General features: G+C 38.8%; 1 protein-coding gene across 9 annotated transcripts in view; it reads right to left on the bottom strand.

The window, feature by feature from the left end:
- GRIA4 (glutamate ionotropic receptor AMPA type subunit 4) overlaps positions 1-21,185 on the bottom strand; it is a 480,512-nt gene that overhangs the window by 215,880 nt on the left and 243,447 nt on the right. The gene's annotated exons all lie outside the window — the stretch shown is intronic.

Here is a 21,185-nt window from a genome sequence, read left to right as displayed (position 1 = left end):
CTATGTTATTTTTTTCCTGAGTGTTTAATTTAGGCCTAAAATGTGTCTTTTTTTTAGCTTCTTAAGTTGAAGGCTTATTTGTATTTGCTTTTCTTGTTTTATGATAAATGTCTTTAAAGCTATGAAATTTCCTCCCAGTACAACTTTAGCTACATCCCACATATTTTTTACAATAATTTTTTGGAAATAAGTTTAACTTACTACACATAAAAATAGGGGCACCCAGGTGGGTTGGTCAGTTAAGAATCTGACTCTTGATTTCAGCTCAGGTCCTAATCTCACGGTTCGTGGGTCTGAGCTCTGCTTCGGGCTCTGTGCGGACAGTGTGGAGCCTGCTTGGGATTCTCTTTCTCCCTCTCTTTCTGCCCCTCCTCCACTCATGCTCTCTCGCTCTCTCTTTCTCAAAATAAACTTCAAAAAATAATAATGCAACAAAGACCCATACACCTTTTACACAAACTTGTGTGTGTGTGTATTCCAAGTGTCTTACATACTTTTTTTCTGAAACAAATGCATTCATCATAACCCTTTACTCTAATTATATCAGCACGTATTTCCTAAGGATTAGCTAACCTATACAAGTTTATTTAAAAATGTTAATTACGCCTTCTTAGAGGAACTTGTTTGACAATGGGAACTGAAGCTTTAGCCTAAGTTCATACTGAGATATGGATCTGGAAATCATTCAGATCAAAATTATAGTTAGGGCAACAGCAGAAATAGCACTGGCTCCAGAGACCATGTTGAGAGAGTTGGGCTGAGTAATAAGGACCAAATGCAGAGGAAACTTATGTTTAGGATCAAGAACATAAGGCAGATAGCATACAGATTGAAGATGACCACGGAAACACAGGGTTTCAAAAAATAGTGAAAAATAGTGTCAGATACCCAAGAGGTATTTGAGAAGATAAAGAACATGAAGCATGTAAGAGTAGGAACTATCGGGAACATCTCTGGGTTTCGAGAGCTGAAGGTCAATTTTTGCAAAGGTTCAATTCTGTAGAGTAGGGTAGGGGTAGGCAGAACCCACTGAACAGGGCTGAGAAGTGAAGATATAGGGAGAATTTTGTGCACCATGTTCCAGTAACATGATGAAGAAAGACTTATCAGCACAGGGGCTCAGCAAAATTGATACTGTAAAGGGTACTGAATGTCTGTTTACAGCTTGTGGGGCGCGGGGATTTGGGCCATGTGGGTAGATAACTGAAGAGAAATATCTTCAAGTATGAAGGAAAACATGGGCTCGTGGAAGGTTAGCCTTTGATTGAAGGCAAGGATGAGTTCTTTTTTTTGTTTTTAATTCTTTTTAATGTTTCTTTATTTTTGAGAGACAGAGAAGAGTGTGAGCAGGCAAGGGACAGAGAGAGAGGGAGACTCAGAATCCGAAGCAGGCTCTAGGCTCTGAGCTGTCAGCACAGAGCCCAGCGCGGGGCTCGAACTCACGAACTGCGAGATCATGACCTGAGCTGAAGTCAGACATTTAACCGATTGAGCCACCCAGGCACCTCAGAATGAGTTCTTAAAGGTAGAAAGAACACAAAGGAAATGAACGAGTATATAGATCATTTCAATATTGATAGAATATTGATAGAGAACTCATATTAACTGGTCCCCAAAACAGTACCTGATCTCCAGAGAAATAAGGGAGGAGAAAAGTCCAGCTTGATATTTCTGAAAATTGGAAAAATATTTGATATAGAAGCTTTGGGGAAAGTAATAGGGTTTTAATAGGGATAAGCAGAAGAACTGCTCAGCAGAGGGACAGCCTAGGTCAGTTTGTAATGGAATGAAGTAATCCCATTTTATGTCTTTCTTTAGGCCTAGTAGGCAATTTTTCCAATAGGAAAAAATTGGATAATTGGGATTATTTAAAGACCAATTTCAAATTGGAAGAATATTTTTAAACCACGTATTAAAATACTTGAAATAATTTGAGGTAGACGAGGAAGGGGTTGAGAAAATTTGGCCCAGTACTCAAACTTGTCTAACTTACACAAATCTATTTATCTAGACAAACTAAGACAGAAAATATATAAAACATGACAAAAATATACCATAAGTAAAGGGAAGTGATACTGGTAAATACATTTCATACCTTAAAGGTCTTGAGAAGGAATTAATTTTTTCTTCATAAACAGTGCAAAATTTTACAGAGCTAAACAAATCAGAAGAGTCACCTATAACTGGCGTCTGTCCTTAAATAGGGGACGTTAGGACATCAGCAAGGTGTCATCATAGATTAAACTCTCCTTGCATTGGGATGTTAGATACATTATAAGGCTACAGTGCTCTAGAGCACTTTATCATCCATGTGACAAATATGAATCATGTAAATACACCACAGACTAATATAAATGATGTATTATAACATATTGAAAAATTTTATATATTGACATTATCACCAGCATCTTTTGTACACACTCTCATACATAATAGGAGTTCATGAATTAAAATAACTAGTGATCTATATCTGGTTTTTGTTACTTTTAAGTTAAAATAGGGGGTCAGATCTTTAGAATAAAAGCTGGCACCAAATCCCAAACGATAAACTCTGACTAAAGCCAGCCTACTCTGATGATTCATGTACTTGACATCTTTTTAGCATTTATGGATATAGTTGTACTATCCTCATTTTCACTTGTTTATGTGTCACATTGTTAATTTTCCTGGTTGGTTTTTCTTGCCTGCAGAATCTCTCTCACTGCCCCCATTTCATTCTCCATACTGCCTTGGTGTTATATTTCTGCAGCATAAACTTTTATCATGCCGCTACTCTACTTTAAAATAAGTACTGGCTCCCCTTTCCCTAGGCCACGGGATCCAGGTAGGGCATATTCAAGCCAGCATTATCTGTTCTCATCCATCCCCAGCAGCTTCATCAGCCCTATTCTCTCTGCCAATCATCTCCCCCTGACCCTCTGAGTCAGTCTTTAGGATCTACTCCACTCAAGCGTCATCCTTTCTAAAGCCTCCCTGCCTCTCTAGGCAAAATGACCTGCCTCCTCTGTACCTCTGCACAGTCTTCTATGTGTTTCCAGTAGAGCATGCTTTACACTGTAGAATGGTTGTCTGAGCAGAAACCATTCTACATTTTGTCTCACCTGACAATTCACCTGCATGCCATTTCGTTTTACCTAACGTTAACCAAACACCTGCTAGACGAGTCAGGACAAGAGCTGGTGCTTGTTGTCCGGGGCTCCCAGTTCCCTTACTAGACTCTAAGCTTCTCAGGTTACTGAGCTTGTGCTCCAGAAAATGTGGGCAGCTCCCCAAACATATTGAAACTTACCTACCCACATCTTTTCCTTTACTCAGTTTCCTCTCCCTGGAATATCTCTCCTCTAGCTGAACGCCTCTATTAACTTCTTAGCCACCAATTCAAACCCTACCTTCTACTTAGGGCCCAACTTAATCCCAAATCTGATACAGGGTCTTCTTCCCTTGACTGTCAACACTGTCTTTGTGATTCTCTTATGCTACTTACTGAGTGCACTTTCCACTACAGTGATCTGTTTTCTGATTTCTCTATGCTATCAAAATCTACAGCTTGTGCACATATTCATCTAGCATGGTGCACACAGCTGACCATTCAGGTGAACGACTCAACTCGTAGAAGGAAAGCTACCACGCCCTTGCACCAAAGCATCAGCTATTATGGTCACTGAAGCATCTATTCATAGAAAGTGCCAGGAGGGAGTGGGGGAGCCTGGGTGTAGTTTATTTCTTTGCTTTTCTTTTTTGAAAAAAATTTTACATGAAAACCTAAGCACTCTGACTTCCTAAAACTGAACTATGTGGATTCCGATGGTTGTTTACTTGGTATTCAAGTGGCCGTTCCTTGACATAACTCTGAATTCATCACTCTCTCAACTCCAGTTTGTAAATCAAATTTTAATTTTTAAGCCTGCTAATGCTACTATTTGTTATGCCAATATATCCTTTATCTATCCACAGATGATGTTTTTTAGAATACGACTTTGTTTTTCTTCAATGAAAATGCATTTAGAAGAAAATTGGCACATGCATATGTTTGACTTTCAGTATTAAACTTGGCATTACCTCCTGGGGCTGGCAGTCCCCACTGTGCTTGCCTTGACATCCTCTATTATGTGCTCTAGCAGTACAGCCAACACCTGTGGCCACACAAAAGACCAAACACAGCAGCTGCAGGACTCAGATGTCCACACTGAAATAAATTTCTAAAGCTGAAACATTTGGATCTCAGACGGGTTCTTTTTTTGAGCCTTTCAGGAACTGTTGGGATTGCCCAGTGCTACACAGTGATATATATCAAGTGTCCAGCACTTGTGTACTCTATCTTCTTTGGCTATTAATTCGAATTAAAGGTGGAGGTCCTCACTGGTAGCATAATATACCAGTTAAGAGCACAGATTCTGAGATCAAACGGCCTGGATTTGATGCCTAGATCTACCACTTACTTGCGGTATAATCCTGGACAAGTTATTCAACCTCTAAAGACCTCAGTTTTCTCATCTGTAAAATGGAAATGTCATGTACCTCAGAATGCTGTGAAGATGAAGTGAGGTTATACATATATAAAGCTTTTAGAACCATGCCTGTCCATGGTTAGTGCTATAGAAATGCTTACTGTTATTCTTAGATTATAAATTCTTGAAGACCCTTTGGTACAACTTGAAAGCAACTTTTTCATATCTATGATCTATGAGTTTTTCTCCTTGTTCATACTTTTCTTTTTGCATTTTCATTTTTTTTGACAAATGCTTCTTGCTCATCCAAAAAATGTACAAGGGTCATTAAAAACACATCGGGCTGAAGCCTGACCCTGGGTGAATTTAGAACAAAATATGTTAAGAGTTTTTTTCCCCTTCTTTTAGAATTTTAAGAGCATACCATAACACTACTTATTTATACAGTCAACACTTGTTAAGTGGTAAAATTATTTTTAAACAGCCCTTCTTCAAGTATAAACAACTTAATAAGCGATGGGAATATCAGATACTCCATGAATCCCACACATATCCTAGATGCCAAGCACTCCTGGTCATTCATTCCTGGGCCTAAGGAACTCCAGACCACCCTCTCCTGTGCTTACTGTCAGATTATTATGCAAGCTCCGGTCCTTTATTATTTTCATTATTATTCTTTCCAATTTTAAAATTCGTTCATCAAACTTCATTTGACACATATGTATGATGCATCTTTTAGGTGAAGACCCTGAGACTGCAGCGTGAATAAATAAACAAAATGCCCTATTGCAATAGAGACTACCTGAAGTAGAATGTGTAGAATGTAGGGTGGTGACATGTGCTGTAGAGAAAATTAAAGCAGACACGTAGAATGAGGGTATCAGGATGAAGGACGGAAGCGGTCAGAGGCTCACTGAGAAGGTGACATTAAGCAAAGATTTAGAGGACAAGAGGGGTGAAGTCTTCTTAAATCCATAGAAAGAGCATTCCAGGTAGAAGAAAAGGCATGTTCAAAGGCCCTAAGGGGTAGAATGTACCTGGCATGCCACCATGAGAACTGTGACTCGACACTGAGTGATTTGGAAGCCACTGTATAGCTTTGGGCGGAGCAATGTGATCTGCCTGTTTTAAAAGGTTCAATCTGGTTATTGCGTTTGACAGACACAGAATGGAGAAAGGATGAGAGTAGAGAAATCAGTTAAGAAGCTATGATAAGACAATTTAACAAGATGGCAGCAAAGGAGGAGAACCCTAGGCTTGTCTCATCCCTCAAACACAACTAGATAACTACCAAATAATCCTAAGTACCCCAGAAATCAACCTGAAGACTGAGAGAACAAACTCCACAACTAAAAGGAGAGTGGATGCCACAGAGAAGAAGGTAGAAAATACAGAGATGTGGCTTAGGGGAGAAACACACCAGGGGTGCTGAGGAGGGGAGGGGGCCATGGTGGAGGAAGGTGACAGAGGAGCACACAGGGGAACACACAAGGAGGATGTTTCCCCAAAGCTATTGGCTTGGAAAATGAGAGGCACTGAATTTCTTGAGTTCTTGAAACCAGTGGGTTTAAAGCATGGAGTTTTGGGGTGCCTGGGTGGCTCAGTTGGTTAACTGTACAACTTCAGCTCAGGTCACGATCTCACAGTTGGGGGGTTTGAGACCCATGTCAGGCTCTGTGCTGACAGCTAGGAGCCTGGAGCCTGCTTCAGATTCTGTGTCTCCCTCTCTCTCTGCCCCTCATTGTGGTCTCTCTCAAAAATAAATAAATAAACATACATACATACATACATACATACATACATACATGAAGGCTGGAGTTTTAATGGTCATCAGGATTGTCTGGGAGAGGCTGGAGGGCACTTCACTGCTCCTGAAGAGAAGGCAGGCAAACAACCCCGGGGGCAGAGAGCATGGAAATAGGGATCTGAAAAACACCTGGGGCACCCAGTGGGGAGATTATTCATTTTTCTTGGAGCATGTTCCTGAGAAGCAGCGTTCATAGAGATGCCTCTCATGGAACAAAGGAGCTGGCTGGTGCCATTTCTCTCCCCTGCCTCTCAGCATAAACACAGAGCCACCTGTGGGAAGTAGTGCAGTGCCCACACTAGCTGCCTAACCTGCCTATACAAGCCCCACCCTCTGTGTTCTGGTGGAACACCTTCACTCCTGCCTTACTCCCAGCATGGTGGGCCTCTCCCCCAGACAACCAGCACACACACATATATCTGCTGACCAGAAAGTTCTGCAGGGCCTCAATTCCGATGGAGGTGGTGACAGGTCTCATTTCACAAGCACACCAGAGCAAACATAGTTAAAACTTTCCACATTCAGGCCAGGGACCAAACACTGCCCACAGCATGCCAGAGCACCTCTGCAGATGACACAGAGCACACAAAGTACATACTAGGGACAGTCCCCGAAGCGCCAAGCCCTGGGCACTGCATGACCTCTTCTTCATAAGGCCATTACTTTCAGAAGCAGGAGACATAACTGGCATTTCAATAACACAGAAGAAGAAGGCAAAGACATAGACAAAATGAGAAAACAGAGGAATTCATCCCAAATGAAAGAACAAGATAAGGCCACAGCCAGAGACCTAAGTGAAACAGATGTAAGTTACATGCCTGATGGAGAATTTTAAACAAGGATCTTAAAGACACTTGCTGGGATTCAGAAAATAATAGAAGAAATCAGAGAGATCCTGACCACAGAGATGAAAGAGTTAAAAAAGAATCAATTCGAGATGAAGAATGCAATAAATAAGATTGGAAACAGGCTTGATGCAATGAACAGCAGGTTGGAAAAATCAGAGGAATGAATTAATGACCTAGAAGAAAAAGTAATGGAAAGCAATGAAGCTGAACAAAAGAAAGAAGAATTACAGAACAAGAGAACAGACTTAAGGAACTCAAGAACTTCATCAAATGTAGTAACATTTGTATTATGAGTCCCAGAAGAAGAAGAGAGAAAAGGGGTCAGAAAATTTATTAACATGGGGCGCCTGGGTGGCGCAGTCGGCTAAGCATCCGACTTCAGCCAGGTCACGATCTCGCGGTCCGGGAGTTTGAGCCCCACGTCAGGCTCTGGGCTGATGGCTCAGAGCCTGGAGCCTGTTTCCGATTCTGTGTCTCCCTCTCTCTCTGCCCCTCCCCCGTTCATGCTCTGTCTCTCTCTGTCCCAAAAATAAATAAACGTTGAAAAAAAAAATTAAAAAAAAAAAAAAGAAAATTTATTAACAGAAATAATAGCTGAAAACTTCCCTCATTTGGGGGAAAAAACCAGACATCCAGACCCAGGAGGCACAGACAATTCCACAGAAATCAACAAAAGCAAGCCAACACCAAGACATATTACAATTACATTTCCAAACCACAGTGATTAAGAAAAAATCTTAAAAGCAGTAAGACAAGGGGAGCTTCGGTGTCTCAGTCAATTAAGCAGCTAGCTTCAGCTCAGGTCATGAACTCAGGTCCTGAGTTTGAGCGCTGCATCAGGCTCTGTGCTGACAGCTTGGAGCCTGGAGCCTGCTTCAGATTCTGTCTCTCTCCCTCTCTGCCCCTCCTCTGCTCATGCTCTGTGTCTCTCTCTCAAAAATAAACATTAAAAAAAATGTTTAAAAAAAAAGCAACAAGACAAAAGAAGTCCCTAATCCAGGAAAACCCATAAGGCTAAGTTGGAAGTTTCTCAACAAAAACTTGGCAAGTCAGAAGGGAGTGGCATGATATATTTGAAGGGCTGAATGGGAAAAATCCACAGCCAAGAATACTCTATCCAGAAAGGCTATCATTCAGATTACAAGGAGAGATAAAGAGTTTCCAAGACAAAAACTAAAGGAGTTCATAACCACTAAACCAGCCCTGCAAGAAATATTAAAGGAGACTCTAAGTGTAAAGGAGAGACCAAAAGTGACAAAGACAAGAAGGATCAGAGAAATTCTCCAGAAACAATGAAAAAACAAGTAATAAAATGGCAATAAATACATATCTATCAATAATTACTTTGAATGTAAATGGATTAAACACTCTAATAAAAAAAATAGGGTATTCGAATAGATTAAAAAAACAAGACCCATCTATAGGTTACCTACAAGAGACTCATTTTAGACATAAAGACACCTGCAGATTCAAAGTGAGGAGATGGAAAAAAAATTTAACATGCAAATGGAAGTCAAAAGAAAGTCAGACTGACCATATTTCATCAAACTAGACTTTTTTGGCCTTGTATTGTTTTTATCCTGCTTTACTATTAGTGTAGTACTAGCCTCATGGAATGACTTTGAATGTATTCCCTCCATTCTTTGTAAGATTTTGGTAAAGATCGTCAACATATATTTTTAAATGTTTATTTATTTTTGAGAGAGTGCAAGCAGGGAAGGGGCAGAGAGAGGGGGACAGAGGATCTGAAGTGGGCTCTGTGCTGACAGCAGTGAGCCTGATGTGGGGCCCAAATTCACAAACTGTGAGATCATGACCTGAGCCAAAGCTGGATGCTCAATCGACTGAGCTACCCAGGTGCCCCTAAGTATTTTTTTTTAAAGTATGGCAGGATTCGCCAATGAAACCACATGGTCCTGGGCTTTTCTGTGTTGGGAAATTTTTGATTCCTAATTCAACTTTCATTTTTGTTACTGGTGTAAGATTTCCTATTTCTTGGATTCAAGATTCATAATTCAATCGTGGTAACCTGTGAATTTTAGGAATCATCTGTTTTTTTTCTTAATTATCTGATTTGTTAGAATATAATTGTTTACAGTAATCTGTTATCACACTATGTATTTCTGTGGTTATCTGTTGTATTGTTTTCATTTATATTTCTCATTCTGGTTTTTAGTCTTCTCTCTTTTTTCTTAATGTAGTTAAATTAATACCAATGTTATTTTTTTAAACTAGTCATTACTTTCAATGTTATATTATTGCTTATTCAGTTCTCTATTTTATTTATTTCTGATTTTCTTTATTTCTCCCCTCTACTAAATTTCAGCTCACTTTCTTCTTTTTCTAGCTCCTTGTGGTGTAATGTTAAGTTGTTTATTCAAACACTTTTTCTTTTTTTTTTTAATACTTTTTCTTAATACAAGCACTTACGGTGCAAATTTCACTCTAATATCTGCTTTTGCTGAATCTCCTAGGTTGTGGAAAATTGTTTCCTTTTTCTTTTTCTTTGAGACACATTTTGATTTGCTGTTTGATTCCTTATTTGGCCCATTGCCTGTATGGTAGTGTGTTGTTTAATATTTACACATTAAATTTTTAATACTAAAAGAAAAGAGAGACTATGGTAATAATCCAGCTTAGAGATTATGGCCTTTGATCTACTTTTCACTTGAGTTAGTTAGTATGCAAGTTTATCAAACAAAATTAAGCCATATACACAGACCTAATTAGGATTTTGGAAATAAGCCTACATTCATTCTAAAATTAAAAGATCTGTTACTACACTGCAATGGTTCCAAGATTAATTTCCAAAGTCTGTATCTATTATTTAGTGAACATAAAATATAAAGCAGCATTAAAACAAACAAAAATACTAAATATGATTTGAGATAGGTAAAAACTCATTTTAGGTAGGTTTACTTTCTTACTAAATATATACACAATAAAAACTTATAAATGCTTGGGAAACAGTTTTGCTTTTCCACAGATGCAGCTCATGCATAAAAGCAAACGAACAATTGGCATTTAATGTAATCCCTAGTTCAACAGTCTACGTTAAAGGCTTTGATCAGGACTATGATTCTACAGTATCCTCAAGAATGGGAAATACCATTTTTTAAAAACAAAGGCTTTTGTTCTATTTATCCAGTAGCTGAAAGGTATATTTCCTCATTATTGTGAAAGACACAGAAACTAAGAGTTTGTGGGACACCTGAGTGGCTCAGTGGTTAAGCATTTGACTTCAGCTCGGGTCATGATCTCACGGTTCGTGGGTTCAAGCCCTGTGTTGGGTTCTGTACTAACAGCTGAGACCCTGGAGCCTGCTTCAGATTCTGTGTCCCCCTCTCTCTCTCTGTCTCTTCCCCAATTGTTCTCTCCCTCTCTCTCTCTTTCTCTCAAAAATAAATAAACACAAAAAAAATTTTAAAAAAGAAACTAGGACTTTGTTAGTTCAGGAATGCAATATATCACGTAAAAGCATCTATGTCCACGATGTGAATTTATAATACTATTTCCAGGGCACCCGGGTAGCTCAGTTGGTTAAGCGTCCAACTCTTGATTTCGGCCTAGGTCATGTCATGATCTGGCAGTTTGTGAGATTGAGGCCCCCATTGGGCTCTGCAGTGACTGCAGAGACCTTGCTTGGGATTCTCTCTTTCTGTGTCCCTCCCCCACTCACCCATGCCCTCTCTCTCTCTCAAAATAAATAAACATTAACTATATAAACATTAGTAACATATATATATATATGTATATATATATGTGTATATATATGTATATATATGTGTATATATATATATGTATATATATATATGACACTATTTCCATGGTACTCTTATTCACATTCTTGCACAGATCCTGAAATCAACCTGACAAATATTTATTGAGTTACTTCTACGAATACTTTTTAAAAGGTATTTTTGTATACTGCAAATTTGGTTTCCTTAGATATGAAAGAATACACAGAACAAACACAAACTTGAGTATCTTTTTTATGTCAGATGATCCTATTGAAGTAATCAATTTTCAGTGACGGTTCTAAGTCAGGTGTTGGCAAGCTTCTATAGAGGGTCAGTGAGGTAGTAAATATTTTAGGCTTTGAGGGCCATATAGTGTCCGTGGCAACTCTTCAGCTCTGCCACCATAGTGTGAGAGCAGCCACGGATGACACACGAGTAAGGTGGCTGTGTTAATTACAACAAAGGGCTGCCAGCCAGATTTGGTCTACCAGCTATAGTTTGCTGACTTCTCTTTTTCAGGTTAGGAATGAAAACCTTCAAACCTATGAAGATCTGTGGTTACTGGTAAATTCTAGTTATTATGGGTGCCCAAGAGCAATGTTTTCAGATTTGGTCCTGTCTACGCTCTTCGGCACTGGCCGTTCCACATTTACTTCCACTAAGCAGCTCATATTCCTAATTTCTTGAGGAATATCCCTGTCCTAGCACATCTTTAAACTCATTCCGATTTGTCTAATGCACACTAATTTTCAGGACCTTAACTCGTGCTGTTGTTATCACTCTTGCTATTTTTTTTTAAACATTACTCTATCTTCTTAACTTAAACATCTGTATACAGAATTACAGTGCTGAACAGGAGTATTGTTCTATGTTGGGTCAGAAAAATTTTAACTATTCCATGCTCTGTTCTTCTTTGCCCCCTGTGTTAATGTGTACTGAGTTCAGCTGTATCATGGCCTTTAGAACCACTTTTTAGGGCTGTACTGCTTTATTGGTCTTCTCCAAGGGCACATCTTAGACTCTGTAGCCATAGGGCTGAAGGCACCGTTGGTCACACACTTCTTGGGGCCCAACTCCTTGGCTATGGTAACATTTGCCCAATGGATTGTATTGGGTTTGTTCTGACAACTGCATGTCTCTAATAGTCTCTTGCACCTATTGTAAGAATGAACCTACCTTTTCTCATGTTCTTAGGCAAGAAACGATAATTTGCGGCACTGGTGCTACTAAGGCTGCTTCTTAAGAAAATAAGAATTCCCTTTAAGTATCTTCCCCCCGTTCATCTTTTAAACACAACCTGCCTTTCCCTGACACATGTTTAATACGAAAGACCACTACTACTCACTCTCAAAGTAAGAGTTCCACCTGAACAGCCATTGTGACCATTTAAAATATGCTAACTCCTTAATACACTATCTACAGTTCCTATATAAGCCATTTTTTTTAGACTTAACAGGCATGTGGACTCTGATTCTATATGCAATTTATTTCCTAAATAATTGAGTGAAAACAGATTACACAATATAGATAATACAAAATTTACGAAATGAGGTATTTGAAATGCTTCAACTAACATACGTTTCAGGTAAAGAATGTACATGGGAATTAACAGAAATAATCAAGTTTAATATAAAAATACAGAAAAATAATCTCTTTAGAATATATCAGTGATAAAACGTGACTTTTAATTTTATACTCTAATCATCTATTTCTGAATTGGCCCTGTAAGGTTGTGTTCAGAGACATTTTAAGATACTTTACATGTGGAATAATTTTTTAAACGAGCCATAGTTCAAATCTTCCCTAAGTTAGAATTGATAGAAATGTACCTCTTAAATATCTTTTTCTAAAAATCACAAAAACGAGCTAATTCCCAATGAAGTGAGAAAGACAGAGTAATGTGCACTCACATAAAATACTCGTGACATGGAATCCTTTTTGGCACAGTATACGTAGGTAAAGAGCCCACAGAGCAATACCCCTCACAAAATTATTTTCTCTACTTTCCAAATTAAAGCTGCAGGCTGTTATAAAGATGGGTGTTTATGCTGTTTTCCTCTAGTACTCGAAGTATACCTGTTTGTTTGATCTTTGTCAGTCATCTATAAAAACAGAATAAACCCTTAAAATAAACTTTAGAAAATAGTAAGAGTGTAATCTCTTCTAGGACAATGACTCCCGTGTTTAGATAATAACATCTTCTGGTGTATTCCATCCACACAGGAGACCTTATCCTTTCTGCCATGAATTAAGAATGAATAATTCTAGTTAGGTTTCAAACTCTTAGAAAAGTTTTGGAAGGCAGCTTAAGTAACACACACTAGCACGGGGCCAACACTTAACCCTAGTGAACTGGGCGAAACATGATCATCATAACCACATCGCTGGCCTCTTTTTTCCATCTCCCGGTAAAGCACTGAGACCAAAGGTTTTAATCAAACCAGACTTCGTAGCATCTGCACAAATTCAGACTTCACGTGCATGCTTGGTTTGGGCTACCTGCTGTACTTGGAGGGCTCTCTTCTCTTATTCTCATTTCTTCTAAAAAGTCCTTTTTCTTCACACTCTTTTGTTCTCCCCAGTGAGTATTACAATCTATTACTTTGAAACTGGTATTTACCCATGTCCTCCTTTTATTTTGTGCTTCTACCCCCTGCTCAATGTAGCAGAGTACCAAGCATATGCCACAAGATAGAACATGGTCCTTAAATTCATTTCAATAAGCGCTCCTGTCATGGTGATCTCAAACACTTCTTTATGCCATTCGGTTTGCTATCCTACAATTTGTGTGCATGTAGCATACAGGTAGAGCTGTGATGTAAAACGTGCTCAAAGGAAACAAAAATATCTGTGGCACACACATATTTCCAAAACAAACTAGTACAATACAGGATGGAGAACTGGCTAATGTTGGGATACATCGGAAGGTTGTTCTAGTCATCAACCAATTAGAGACAAAGTCACCTAGAAAATAATTGTCAGGAAAATTATTACTTTGACTTTAAACAAAAATTTATCAAAGCACATCTGGTTCATGTCTTACAGAGTTTAAATCACAAGACTTACCACAGGAATATGAGTAAGGCCTACATCAGAAAGGGGGTGCATGCTCATACCTGTGCAGGGATGCCCCATTTACGCATATGATGGGAGAACTGCTTCTAACACATTAATGAATTTTTAACTTAACCCAGGTTAACCTTATTAAACAATAATATGATGTCTAAAATTTTTACATTTTTCTTTTTTTTTTTTTAAACAGAAATCTATATACATATTGCAAACTAGAGCCCACGGGCCAAATCTGGCCTACCATCTGCCTTTGTGTGGCTTTTAAGGTATGAATGGCTTTTACAGTTTTAAATGTTTGGAAGGAGACAGGGAAATAAAAATAGGATTTTGTGACACATGAAAATGATGTGAAATTCAGATTTCAGTGTCCATGAATAGAGCTTTATTAGAACACAGGCATTCTCATTCACTTATGTATTATCAATGGCTGTTTTTCACTACAACATCACAGTTGAACAGGTGTGACAGAAACCATAAGTTCTGAGAAGCCTGAAGTATCTACTCTCTGGCTTCTTACAGTTTGCTGACCCTCAGTATAGATCACCTCCTCTCATAATGAACATAATGTAAAATTTCCAGGTATGTAGTACAACACAGCGGCTAAAGGCAAGAGTCTGCTAAGACAAGTAGCTGAGTTCTCGCCCTATTACTGGCTGCTCTGTGACTTTGGGTAAATTACTTAAGTTCTCTATTTTTTAACTGTCTTAGGAATAAAACAGGATACTAATTCTCCTTACCATTTGGGTTTGGGGAGAATCAAATATGCAACACACATAGAAAATTACCCCATGTATAATGGCAGTTATGCTGCCCAAAAGATATGCCTAAAATATATGGATGCAGGAAAGTCGAAAATAAAAAGATGGCAAAAGATACTGTACAAATACGAGCCTCAAGAAAGCTTGTGTAGGTACATTAATGTTGAAAAAAATAGACCTCAAGACAGAAAGCACGGTTAAGGAGAGTGAGGTTCATTACACAGTTCTAAAAAGTTTCAGTTTATAAGGAAAACACTAAAAATTCTAAAGAATTCTATATGAAAATGTATCAAATATAAAGCAAAAATCTATAAAAATACTACAAGAAATTGATAAACCTACGACCAAAGTGGGAGATGTCCATGTACAACTCTCAATTAGGTCAAGCAATCAGAAATTTAGTAAAGACACAGAAGATTCAAACAACATGTAATGATTATTTAGAACGCTGCAGGCAAAAAAGAACAGAAACAAAAGAAAAGAAAATACTCTTTCTTAAGACTATCTGAAATATTATTAAAATTGAACATATACTGGAAAAGAAAGTTCTACAAAATTTCAAAGAGCCAGTATCACAGAGAATACATTTCCTGCCAGAATCCACTAAGTTCCTCGTACCGATGCACACTATATACCTTAACAAATGCGACATATGGATAAACGAAAAATCTGAATAGGCTTCAGAATCATGAAGGAAATTGAAAAGTGGTTTAAAAAAGTTCTTCAGACTTCATGCCAAAATATTTTAAGGCATATTCTACCAAAACATTTGAGGAAAAGCTAGTGTGACCATTATACAAACTCATCTGGAAAACAGGAAAAAATGTAATATTCTGCAGCATATTGCAGAAGGCCAATATAATTGTGCCACAAAATTGCATGTAAGTACATGTGTAAAATGACACGTATGGTGAAGGGAAGTGGTGTGGCTGTATTTTCCGTGGACTCCTCCCAAGTGATTATAATATGGATATGAGTGAAGCTTAAGCAGCCACCATAGACCTTGAAGTGAAGCCAAATGTTGAGGACGATACAGTAACGATAGCAGAAGTGTGAATGCCGGAAGACAATGAAGCTTCCATAACAGTATAGAACAGCTCCATATTATATATTCTTCAGGTGTATACATGTATTCATACTTAAACATATATGCATATGTATACTGTTATTTTGCATTTTTTATTATGTGAAGCCTAAACTCTTCCTATGGATATACAACTCGAGATACAAACAGCTGTTATCATTTTCCATGGCATTTCCCCTAGAAATACGACATCACACAAGTATCTTCTGAAGTCATTCTTTCCAAATACATAGGGGAGTCTCCCTGACAAGTATCTGGCAAAGTAACATGTACAATTTCTGTGTCCTTCTGAAGATGCCAAGGCACAGAGGTGACATGTGTGAGGTCGGGGTTGCCGAGCGCTCGCCCTGGCAAGGACAAGGAAGACGGACTTGAGGGGCCACCACTGGAGTCAGGGAGGGAGCTGGTGGACACAGGAGAATGAAGAGGCCTGAGGCCTGAGCAGAGACTCCAACACTGTCCCTCTCAAACCTGTCTTCCACGCTCTCACTAAAGGAGGGGCGCACTGGCATATTTCTATGTGACACACATTCAGCAAGGTTGATGACTGCTTGCCTATGACTGCATGAAGGAGAAAGAGGAGCAGAGCGGGCTCTTCCTTTCCTAGCCTCCCAGGCAGAGTATATCTCTCGGATAGTTTAAGGGGGCAGGTGATAGGTCGACTCTTGGAATGTTGAGATTTTTAGACACAATGGTTACTCTGAACATGAGTCTCCTGCAAGAGTGAGAACTGAGCTCTATCTAAACATAGATCTTGAAGTCACCGTCAATATACGTGAAGATGAGACCTTAAGATCCATCCTTTCCTATTTACTGAGTGTGACTACATGACAGGTACAGTCCCTGCTCAGGGAAACCCAATGAGGAAGACAGAGTCCTGGCCAGTGTGGACCCTAAAGAGTGTGGTGACAGGGCATGGAATGAAAGAGACAGAACACTGTGTGTGATACGGGGAACAGAGAGCGCTACGCGAGCACATGGAAGGGGCTTAACACTTGAGGGCAAGTGTGTAGAACAGACTTCTTGGAAGACATTATGCTCACACCTGAAGGATGAGTGGGAGTCACACGAGGAAACAGAGATGTGCACTAAAGGCGGAGGCTGCGGGAATGGTACGTGCACAGGTGTCAAGTCAAGCACTAGAATCTAGGCACAGGGTGCCTGTGCCCCTTCGAATCTAGTGTCAAGTCAAGCACTAGAACATGGTGACTAACTACAAAGCGTATCACTTGAGTAAACCTGACCTCTCGCATAAGTTTCGCACTGTAAGGATTTCAGCCTATATTGTGCGCTGTTATTACATTAACATTTGTTCCATTTTTATAGTAAGGGAGAGAGAGAGAAATAGAGAGAGAGAGAGAGAGAGAGAGAGAGAGAGAGACAGAGAGAGAGAGAGAGAGAGAGAGAGAGAGACAGAGAGAGAGAAAGAGAGAGAGAGAGAGAGAGAGGGAGGGAGAAGGAACAAGTGGGGGAGGGGCAGAGAGAGAGGGAGAGAGAGAATCTTAGATTATCTTGAGGCAATATGTTTAGTCAGAGGTCATAAAGAAAGATCTTCCCCCAGATCTTCAGTTAAGCAGTTTTTTTGTTTTTTAAATGGCTAAGTTGTCAGAAAATGACAAGTCATTTGCAGACTTACAGCTTGAGAAAGGTGAGGATTGCTGAAAAGATGCAGCCAGTCCAAAAGCTTTACAGTTTCTCTGTCTGAGATAAGAAAACTGCTAAAACATGATACCCACATTACATCAATCTAAGGATCCTCCAGGAACATGCTCCTCCTGTTAGTCCTCAGACGTGGCTAAATAACTCAGCTGGCAGGCTGAGTACATGCTCAGGGGTCTATCATGATACAATTTTCTATACGACTTTAGTATTTCAAAAGAAGCATTAATATAGTGACCAAGGGGGGGAAACAGAGCTCTGTTGGACTTCCATACAACTGTTTATAATTTGTGTGTTTGATTTTTATTTTATTTTTTTAATTTACATCCAAGTTAGTTAGCATATAGTGCAACAATGAATTCAGGGGTAGATTCCTTAATGACCCTTACCCATTTAGCACTTCACCCCTCCCAAAACCCCTCCAGTAACTCTCTCTTTGTTCTCCATATTCACGAGTCTCTTATGTTTTGTCCCCCTCCCTGTTTTTATATTAGTTTTGCTTCTCTTCCCTTATGTTCACCTTTTTTGTCTCTTAAAGTCCTCATATGAGTGAAGTCATATGATATTTGTCTTTCTCTGAGTTATTTCACTTAGCATAATACCCTCCAGTTCCATCCACATAGTTGCAAATGGCAAGATTTCATTCTTTTTGATTGGTGAGTAATACTCAATTGTATATATTTATACCACATCTTCTTTATCCATTCCTCCATCGATGGACATTTGGCCTCTTTCCATACTTTAGCTATTGTTGATAGTGCTGCTATAAACATTGTGGTGCAAGTGTCCCTTCAAAAGAGCACATCTGTATTCCTTGGATAAATACCTAGTAATGCAATTGGTGGGTTGTAGGGTAGTTCTATTTTTAATTTTTTGAGGAACCTGCATATTGTTTTCCAGAGTGGCTGCACCAGTTTCCATTTCTACCAGCAGTGCAAAAGAGATCCTCTTTCTCTGCATTCTTGTCAACATCCTTGTTGCCTGAGTTGTTGATTTTAGCCATTCTGACAGGTGTGAGGGGGTATCTCTTTGTGGTTTTGGTTTGTATTTCCCTGATGATGAGTGATGTTGAGCATTTTTTCATGTGTCAGTTGGCCATCTGGATGACATGTCTTTTGCCATGTCTTTTGTCCATTTCTTCACTGGATTATTTGTTTTTTGGGTGTTTAGTTTGATAAGTTCTTTACAGATTTTGGATACTAACCCTTTATCCGATATGTCATTTGCAAACATCTTCTCCCATTTCATCAGTTGTCTTTTAGTTTTGCTGACTGTTTCCTTCACCATGCAAAAGCTTTTTATTTTGGTGAGGTTCCAATAGTTCATTTTTGCTTTTCTTTCCCTTGCGTCTAGAGACATGTTGAGTAAGAAGTTGTTGTGACCAAGGTCAAAGAGGTTTTTGCTTGCTTTCTCCTCGAGGATTCTGATCACTTCCTGTCTTACATTTAGGTTTTTCATCCATTTTGATTTTATTTTTGTGTATGGTGTAAGAAAGTGGTCCAGGTTCATTTTTCTGCATGTCGCTGTCCAGTTTTCCCACCACTACTTGCTGAAGAGATTGCCATTCCTATTTTGTCAAAGATTAGTTGGCCATACGTCTGTGGGTCCATGTTCCAGTGATGTGAGTGTCTGTTTTTGTGCCAGTACCATACTTTCTTGATGATTACAGCTTTGTAATACAGTTCAAAGTCCAGGATTGTGATGTTTCCTGCTTTGGTTTTCTGTTTCAAGATTGCTTTGCCTACTCAGGGTCTTTTCTGGTTCCATACAAATTGTAGGGGTGTTTGTTCTAGTTCTGTGAAGAATGCTAGTGTTATTTTGATAGGGATTTCATTGAATATGTAGATTGTTTTGGGTACTATTGACATTTTAACAATATTTGTTCTTCCTATCCAGGAGCATGGAATCTTTTTCCAATTTTTGTGTCTTCTTCAATTTATTTCATAAGCCCCTATAGTTTTCAGTGGGTAGATTGTTCACCTCTTTGGTTAGATTTATTCCTAGGTATTTTATGGTTTTTGGTGCAATTGTAAATGGGATCACTTCCTTGATTTCTCTTTCTGTTTCTTCATTGTTGGTGTATAGGAACTGATTTCTGTGCACTGATTTTATATCCTGCAACTTTGCTGAATTTAAGAATCAGTTCTAGCAGTTTTTTGGTGGAATCTTTTGGGTTTTCCATATACAGTATCATGTCATCTGCGAAGAGTGTAAGTTTGACCTCCTCCTGGCCGATTTGGATGCCTTTTATTTCTATGTGCTGTCTGATTGCTGAGGCTAAGACTTCCAATACTATGTTGAATATCAGTGGAGAGAGTGGACCTCCCTGTCTCGTTCCTGACCTTAGGGAGAAAGCTCTCAGCTTTTCCCCATTGAGGATGATATTAGCATTGGGTCGTTCATATATGGCTTTTATGATCTCGACGTATGACCCTTCTATCCCTCCTTTCTTGAGGGTTTTTATCAAGAAAGGATGCTGTATTTTGTCAAATGCTTTCTCTGCATCTATTGAGAGGATCATGTTGTTCTTGTCCTTTCTTTTATTGATGTGATGAATCACATTGATTGTTTTGCAGATATTGAACCAGCCCTGCATCCCAGGTATAAATCCCACTTGGTCATGGTGAATAATGTTTTTAACATATTGTTGGATCTGGTTGGCTAATATCTTGTTGAGGATTTTTGCATCCATATTCATCAGGGAAATTGGTCTGTAGTTCTTTTTAGTGGGGTCTTTGTCTGGTTTTGGAATCAAGGTAATGTTGGCTTCATAGAAAGAGTTTGGAAGTTTTCCTTCTATTTCTATTTTTTGGGACAGCTTCAAGAGAATAGGTATTAACTCTTCCTTAAATGTTTGGTAGAATTCCCCTGCAAAGCCATCTGGCCCTGGACTCTTGTTTTTTGGGACATTTTTGATTACTAATTAGATTTCTTTACTGATTATGGGTCTGTACAAATTTTCTATTTCTTCCTGTTTCAGTTTTGGTAGTGTATATGTTTCTAGGAATTTGTCCATTTCTTCCAGATTGCCCATTTTATTGACATATAATTGCTCATAATATTCTCTTATTATTGGTTTTACTTCTGCTGTGTCAGTGTGATCTCTTCTCTTGCCTTATTGATTTTATTTATTTGGGTACTTTCCTTTTGATTAAACTGGCTAGTGGTTTATCAATTTTGTTAATTCTTTCAAAGAACCAGCTTCTGGTTTCACTGATCTGTTCTACTGTTTTTTTTGTTGTTGTTGTTGTTGTTTTTTCTCAATAGCATTAATTTCTGCTCTAATTTTCATTAGTTTCTGTCTTCTGCTGGTTTGGGGTTTTATTTGCTGCTCTTTTTCCAGCTCTTTAAGGTGTAAGTTTAGGATGTGTATCTGAGACCTTTTTTCCTTCTTTAGGAAGGCCTGGATGCTATACACTTCCCTCTTATGACCACCTTTGCTGGGTCCCAGAGGTTTTTGGCTGTGGTGTTATCATTTTCATTGGCTTCCATGTACTTTTTAGTTTCTTCTTTAACTTGTTGGTTAGTCCATTCGTTCTTTAGTAGGATGTTCTTCAGTCTCCAAGTATTTGTTACCTTTCCAAGTTATTTGTGGTTAATTTCAAGTTTCATAGCATTGTGGTCTGAAAATACACAAAGTATGATCTCAATCTTTTTGTACTTGCTGAGGGCTGATTTGTGCCCCAGTATGTGGTCTATTCTGGAGAACATTACATGTACACTGGAGAAGAATGTATATTCTGCTGCTTTAGGATGAAATGTTCTGAAT

This window comes from Prionailurus bengalensis, chromosome D1 (genome assembly GCF_016509475.1).
Source record: "Prionailurus bengalensis isolate Pbe53 chromosome D1, Fcat_Pben_1.1_paternal_pri, whole genome shotgun sequence".
Classification (NCBI taxonomy): domain Eukaryota; kingdom Metazoa; phylum Chordata; class Mammalia; order Carnivora; family Felidae; genus Prionailurus; species Prionailurus bengalensis.
Note: the sequence above shows the minus strand (reverse complement) of the source record. Positions and strands in the feature narration are given on the sequence as shown.